We start from the raw sequence: 7,451 nt of genomic DNA, 5'->3' as shown, positions 1-7,451 counted from the left end.
TGCTTCTTTGCTGCTATATATTTTGGTCTGGCTAATATTTATTGCCCGAACGGCGAGTCTGTGCCCAGCAGGTGCCACCTGCTGCCCGTGTTTAGTCACAGCTGTGCGGGAACCAACCCTGCATGCAGCCCTTGGGACGAGCTCACTGTGCCATGACAGCGGCGCTGTGAGGTGACAATGCCGCAGCCCAGGCTTCTGCGGGGCGGGGCGTCGGGAAAGGTAAACCGAGTGAAGGCGTGGCACCACAGGAAGGGAAAACTCGGGGCAATTACAGTGTGGCAACGCTGATCGGATGTAGCAATAACGCGGCCTCGCTTGGGCCACGTTCGCATTTGAAAGCAGCCTCGCCGCGATGGCTTTCTTGCAACACATCCGCTGTGCGCGTTGTGAGGATGACCTAAACGCAGCCGCCCAGCGCTGCGCTAGACGGCAGCGCCACGTCCCACCGCCGGCCTTTTCCACGTGCGGAGTAACGTTACCGCACGGCCCGGCCCCGGCGGTGCATGCGCATTCTCGGCAGCGCCGTGCACGCCGCCGCACGAGGGCTGCTCGGGGTCCGCGTGCGCCGCTGAGGTGCACACGGAAACAGCGGGACCGGAGGGGGATCGTAACGGGACCGGAGCGGGATCGTAACGGCCTGGTCTCGCCAATGAGGCCGGGGAGATCCGGCTGCTGGGCGCGGCGACGACGCGGCGCTGAGCACGCCGCCCTGAGGTGACGTCATGGCGCCAGCGATGCCGAAGGGCCGACAAGCCTCGGCGCGAGGACGCGGCGACAGGAACCTCTGGCGACCGGCCGCTTTAACGGCCGCCGGCGCCACATCCGGGACTTCGCGGCCGCCGCCGGGGGGGCGGAATCAAAACTCCCGGCCGCCTCTCCGATTGGCTGACGCGCCGGGAGGGCCCGCGGATTAGCCGCCGCTCAAGAGGGCGGGCGTTGCCCCGTTGCCGGCCGCTCATTGGACGAGGCCGCCCGGGAGCCGCTCTCCCGTTGGCGGACGGGCGCGTCCGGTCCGAGGCCGGAGGAGGGTGCCATTGGCTGGAAAGTAGGTTAGTGGTGCGCCGTTGGGTGGCAAGCCAGGCGGAAAGTAGGTCAGGGACGGGGGCTGCCCGCGGCGGGTGCCGCTCCGAGCGCGCCGCGCGTTGCCGAGGGACGGCGACCCCCCTCCCCAACACACCCCGGGGCGCGGCGAGGGGGCGCGCGGCGTTGGCGGTGAGCGGCGGCAGCGGGCGGTGGGCGGCTGTGGCTGGTGGGGGCGGGGGGAGCGCTAACGGGCGGCCCCGGGCGGGCGAGGGGAGCGGCTTCCCCGGGGCGAGCGGGCCGGGCTGGGGGCTGTGCGCGCCGGGCGGGCGCTGCGGACGGAGCGGGCCGCCCTGATCGGAGCCGGAGGCGGCGGGGTGGCAGCCGGCCCCGGGGCAGAGCCGGGCCGGGCAGGAGGGAGGGGAGGCGCGGTGCCCCTTCCCCGCCCGGATCCCTCCGCCCGCCATCGTGCCCTGGGCTCTCGCGGCGAACCCGGCGCCCTGCGGCAAAGCCGGGCCCCAGGAGCGCGTGTGCCGGAGCCCCGAGCGATGGCAGCAGCCGCGGGCTGCGTGCGGCTCTGGGCAGGCCGGTCGCACCGCGCGGGTTCGGGGCAGTTGCGGGACGGCTCCGCTCTGCCCGCCGGACGGCCCGTCAGAGCGCGGGTGTCGGCAACGTCTTCCCGTGATCGCGGCTGTGTGTGTATGTAGGGATCGAGCTGCCTTCTCGGCGGTTGGGGTTTCTGTTACTCCAGTGCCTCGACGGTGACAGTTCTGGAAAGGGTTTGACGCTCCGAAATAACGGTGAGGAAACAAGTGGGTGTGCTTGCGTGCTTCGGAGGCGAAGATGCCCGTCGTGACTTCTCAATATTTGCTCGGTCTCTGAGGTGAAAAGGGTCAACTGGTGACGCTGCTCATGTTTTTAAGTGATTTCTGAATCGGTCTGAATTTTACATTCCCAACCTTGGTCCGCGGCCATTCAGATTGAAACTTCATTGCAGTTTCTTTCCAGCGGGTTGAATCAAGCTCCCATCCATACCCGTTTGGTTCTGTTTTCCCAGGAAGACTGTTAGATGGAAGCAATTGGTAGTGCCCAGGCTGTTGCTGTTTGCAGGGGAGGAAGGAAGGCTGCTTGGTTTCCATTGGCTGGAGCTGCCGGCCGACTGGTTCTGTGCTCCCTGCGGAAGGCTGAAGTTAAACTCTGCCCCCAAAGAACGTGTGCTTGTTGTGTTGTAGGAATATGCAAACGGCCCTTTCAGGTGGCAGAAACTGGAGGGCTCTCACCTGGATGTTTTAAACCATGTTCGCCTATTAGGAGAAAACCTTTACTACTTCTGGGCTTTGTGGGATGGTGCTTCTCATGGCTATTTTATGTCTCCATGTGTGAAATAACAGTACAATCCGGTGCTGTTTCATGGAATATCATGTCCAAGTCTGAGGCCCTCAACACAGGAAAGATGTGGAGCTTTTAGAGAGGGTCCAGAGGAGAGCTGCCAGGATGACCAAAGGGCTGGAGCACCTCTTCTACAAAGGCTGAAGGAGCTGGACTTAGTCTGGAGAAGAGGCGGCTGTAGGAGGACCTCACTCTGGTTTTCCAGTATCTAAAGGGAGCTCATGAACAGGAGGGAAAACAACTTTTAAGTAGATAGTGATCAACCAGGGGAGCATGATTTTAAACTAAAGGAAGGAGGATTTACATTAGATATCAGGGGGGTTTCTTTACTGAGAGGAGGCTGAGGTGTTAGAACGGGCTGCCCAAAATGAGTGTGGATACTCTGTCCCTGGAGGTGTTCAAGGTCAGGTTGGATGGGGCGCTGAGAAGGCTGACCTTGTTTTTGATCTAATGGTTGGCAATCCTGCCTGTGGTGGGGGGTTGGAACCTGATCCTTGGGGTTCCTTCTAGCCAAAGCCATTATGCGATTTAATGGTTCTGTTGTCTTTTGTACTGCACATGTCCATAGTCTATCCTCATTATAGCTGTGATGGAGCAGAGAGGACTCCACATCTGTATAAGGGATACATTGGGGTGCTGCCTCTGCAGGTACCGGAGGAACCTAAGGAAAGCTGCCTTGTGTTCCTGCAGGGCCTTCTGTATTCTACAGGAGTGTCAGTAAATCTCCTACCTGCTGCTGGGCTTTCACAAAGACAGGGCTAAGGAGGGCCTGCTGCCAGGGCACTGCCATTGCCAGCCACCAAGAAACATGCTGTGCTTGGAGACCATTGATATTAGGTATTATAGGTATATAGGAAGGTGACATTTATAGGTTCAGCTTATTAAAGGCTTCTTTTCCCACTAAATACCTGCTCTCAAGGATTGCTTTTGGGAAACCAGGAAAGGGAACAAATGAACATTCATTGGGTTTACTTGGCAGAGCTTTGTTATGCACAGTTCCTCATCGCTATCCAAGGCTGTGATGACAAAGATGAAACCTAATGTGATAGCCACAGCCTGCGTGCTGCAAATGAGTAAAACCATTTCTAAAAGCAAATTGCAATCAAGCAAACTAGAAAGGCATAGAGACACATAGGCTAATTAATTTAGATGAATACATAAGTGCTGTTTCACACTCAACTTCAATATTTTCTTTCCAGCACAGAGCTGGTTGTCTGTGTGCTAATGGTTTGACAGGAGGTGCAGGAAAACTGGAAGGAATAGAGATGTCAGACCAAAGCACTGAGTTTGGTGGATCCCTCAAAGACTTTCTTTAGTCACAGAACTTGTATGCCTCTGACTTTTAACCTTTATCATGGCAGTTCAGTCCATAGCGAACTTCTGAAAGAGCAGAAAAGTGGAAAGTGTCTGGTTATATCTTCCAATGCCAGTAAGTGTAGAGTTCTCTAAGAAGCTGAAGACAATTTTCTTCTACAGAAAACATGCAAAGGTGTATGCCAGTAATTGCAAAGACTCACAATAAATACATATTTTTAAGCTTGCGTAGCTTCCTTGTTTTCAGTAAGATTACGGAACACGCAGAATACCTGAAGTTGTGGTACTTCACAACCTTATATGGGGTCTGAAACTTTCACCTTGATATTATTCTTAGAAAACTTGAGACCAAAATAATGATTTAGATGAACGCGATACTGAGCTCAGAGAACTGAGCATTGACCTTCACAGTTAGTTTCTGAAATATCTACTCATTCTGTGGAAGTCAGGGTCTGTGCTTCGAAGGTGCCTGAAGAAGCAAATAAGGAGTTGTTGCAGCTTAAGCATTTAAAAGCATTGGAGAAGCAGGGGTTTTTCAGTAAAGTTTTGTAGGGATGCTGTAGGTTTAGGTACTGGGTTAACGCAGAGCAGAGGAACGCTCTGGTTGTTTTGCATTACAATCACAGAATGCTCTGGGTTTGGCCAAACAAAACGCAAGGTGGACTCTTGCACAGTTTGAGCAGCAGCAAAACAAACTGAGAAGTCTGTATGTAAATTATGCATATTCTTGTGGTTAATGCGTGTAACACTGAAACAGAGCACAGGATTGATGCATCTAATGACGTGAAATTACTTTTCCTTTGAAGAGTTAGCACGTTGAGTTATTTAGAAAGCCAGTATAAGTTTTGTGTGGAGATTTATTGATTCTGGTGGCTTGAAAGAAGCAATCTCAGTTTTGAATATCAAATTGTTTTTAATCAGCAGTTAATGGCTTTGCATATTGCCCAAACCCTTGTGGTATATATTTGGTAGATGTTTGTGCTGAACAAGGTGGGTAGCTCGCTTGCGTGAACTCCATCTTTCACCTGCGTTGTTGTTTTTGTTGTTTTGTTTTTTTACCTCAGTTCATTGGAAAAATGCAGTAAGGCTATTTAGCCAAGGCCCAGACTTCATCTCCTTGGAAACCTGATCTTTCACCAGATGTTGAGAAATGTAATTTCTTTTTTTAATCCATTCCGCAGAAGAATGCAGATCAAAACAGCACCTTCTGGCTCTGGCAGTCTGGAATATTCATTATCTGAAAAATAGCCTGGCATTTCAGCCTTTGTCCCAGAGAAGATCAATGTTTTCTGTTGTGTTCAGTGTTATTTTGAACTTGTTTTAGATGTTACTAAGACTCTTGTTGTACTTGTGTAGTTTAATTCTATTCAAGAACTGGCTGATAGTGCCTTCTCTGCTTGTACAGTGAAGGACTGTCTGCGTTCCTTACCCCTTATACGCCTGCAAGAATCCACCTTTCTCCATGTTCAGTTCTGCAGCTGCAGAAAGATATTTCTTAGCCAACGCATACAGAATTTGTAACCTTTTCAGTCTCCTGCCATTTGAGAAGCTGTTATTCAATGTCTCTGATGTCAGACACTCTTCTAGGTCAGCTGCTGGTGTCAGAACAGCTTGTGACCCTGAGCTGATGCCATGCTGTGGCTTTGTAGATTGGCCTTCTGTAGGAATGGTGCCAGTGGGCTACTTATAGAGCAAGAAATATCGCTGGCAGGATTTGGAACGGTGAAGTGGTGTGCCACATTTCTTGTGGAGTGAGATGTTTACATTCTCCACTCACTTAAAAAGAAACCCATTCATATGAATGTTGGCATTGAGGAAGATGGTTGTAGTTCTCATGTTTGTTTTGACAATATTTTCCTTACAAATGTTGGTAGGCTTACATTTTTCACAGATACAAGCTAACTTAGCAGCACCTTTTGTAAAGGGAAGAGCAAACGTATACCACGGAATCTTCAATGGCTCTTACTTGGTGTGGCTGTGACAGAAACATCGCCCAGTGAACTACTGCTATAGCACTAGGACAGATATGTTTGGCTGTTCCTAAGTAATGTGTATTGGCATTATGTCTCTCAAATCACCTCAATAGGAAGTCATTTTATAGCAAGTCCTATATGCTTATGCAGTTGTATTGGTTTGTTTTATCACAGTTGACAATATATCAGTGTAATGCATATATTTGAAGGACTGCACATGGTCCTGATAAAAGTCTATCCAGAAAACTCTGAATTTAGTCTTACTCATTTAAGTTTTATTTCTTTCTCTCCCAAAACTAATAGAGGACTCAATTCAGTATTATTCTTGATCTGAAGCATTCTCTATCTTGGAAACTTCCACAGAGGTGGCTTTGCCTTTTCAGCTTTGTCTTAATACAAAGCCAACAAGATCTGAAGGAATTTGGCAGAATCTGCCAAATAGTGCTGTATTACAGAATAGTAATGGACAGAGTGTGGATATACATCAAAAAGGCAGGAGAAAATAAGCTTAATTTATTATAATTTACCTTTATATTATTTACTTTTATTTTATATTATAATTTACTTTTGTTTATTGCTTCCTTGATCTATTTTGTTATGAACAAGTTCTTGATTAACATACAGACTTTTCACAGACCCTTAAGAAATTCAGGACTTCCCTTCTAATCTGAAATAAAAATACATATTAAGAAGCAATAAATGTTGTATCCTTTGTGTTGTATTTGTGTATTGTAGTTGTGTTGAGAGTGTAGCAGAATGGTTTTGGCTCAAGTTCTACTTATATTTTTACCCTTCATTCAAGAGCCTTTGGTAACTATATTTAAAATCCTCCTGAGATCAGGGCTTCAAGTTGCAGCTTGACTCTTGTTATATCAGTTGTAGTACAACCTATTGTGATGGAAAATGCAGCAACAACAGCAGACTAGCAATCGGTTGTAGGAGGATTTGCTCACATGCAATGGCTATGGGCACAGAAATAAAGGAATGAAGTTGCTTACCTGCAGAAGGCTTCAGATACACAGGGATCTCCAGCAAGATACCCTTGCCTCCACTGCTGACCCTTAAATGAAGTCTGGGAAGGGGTGGATCCTGGCTCCGCTCATTCTGGTCAACTCAGGTGCACTGCATGCAGCTGAGCTCCCCTGGGTTGGCCCTGCTTCCCCACCAGGTGCTCCATCACTGCTTCAAGCCATGACTCAGCATTTCCACCCCACCTGTTAAAGTACTATTTGTTTTGCCCATAGACTTGAATGACCTAGTCATCTCTCAGAGGTGAAATCTACAATAAGAATATGTTACAAAAAACTCCCCCAACAAACACAAAAACCAACCAACAGATGTTAGTCTTTGAGGTTTGTGTTAGAATGCATTTTCTGACTTTGTTTTGTGTCAAGTTTTTCAGTTTGTGGTTTTAGAATTGCTTACTTGGGAACAGGAATAACAGAATCACAGAATTGTAGTGGTTGCGAGGGCCCTCAAGAGATCATTGGGTACAACCTGCTAAAGAAGGTACCCTACAACAGGTCACACAAGTCAGCATACAGACAGGTCTTGAATATCTCCATAGGAGGAGACTCCACCACCTCGCTGGGCAACCTGTTCCAGTGCTCTGGCACCCTTGCAGTAATGAAGCTCTTCTGCATGTTTGTATTGAACTTCCTGTGTACAAATTCTAGGCCATTACTCCTTGTCCTATTGCTACACACCACTGAGAAGAACCTGGCCTCATCCATTTGCCTCCCGACTTCCTTTAGA

At 49.3% G+C, this 7,451-nt stretch overlaps 1 protein-coding gene across 6 annotated transcripts in view; it reads left to right on the top strand.

Moving 5' to 3' along the window:
* The first annotated feature begins 611 nt into the window (after window positions 1–611).
* BMAL1 (basic helix-loop-helix ARNT like 1) overlaps window positions 612–7,451 on the top strand; it is a 45,802-nt gene continuing 38,962 nt past the window's right edge. For 2 of the 6 annotated variants that reach the window (XM_072338516.1, XM_072338521.1), the window contains exon 1: window positions 1,076–1,212. The gene's annotated coding sequence lies outside the window, so the exon portion shown is untranslated. Of the gene's footprint in view, window positions 715–930; window positions 1,050–1,069; window positions 1,213–1,728; window positions 1,821–7,451 lie in introns of those variants that run through there. The other 4 variants (XM_072338520.1, XM_072338517.1, XM_072338518.1 and 1 more) reach the window with 4 other exon arrangements.

This window comes from Excalfactoria chinensis, chromosome 5 (assembly GCF_039878825.1).
Source record: "Excalfactoria chinensis isolate bCotChi1 chromosome 5, bCotChi1.hap2, whole genome shotgun sequence".
In the NCBI taxonomy this organism is placed as follows: domain Eukaryota; kingdom Metazoa; phylum Chordata; class Aves; order Galliformes; family Phasianidae; genus Excalfactoria; species Excalfactoria chinensis.
Note: the sequence above shows the minus strand (reverse complement) of the source record. Positions and strands in the feature narration are given on the sequence as shown.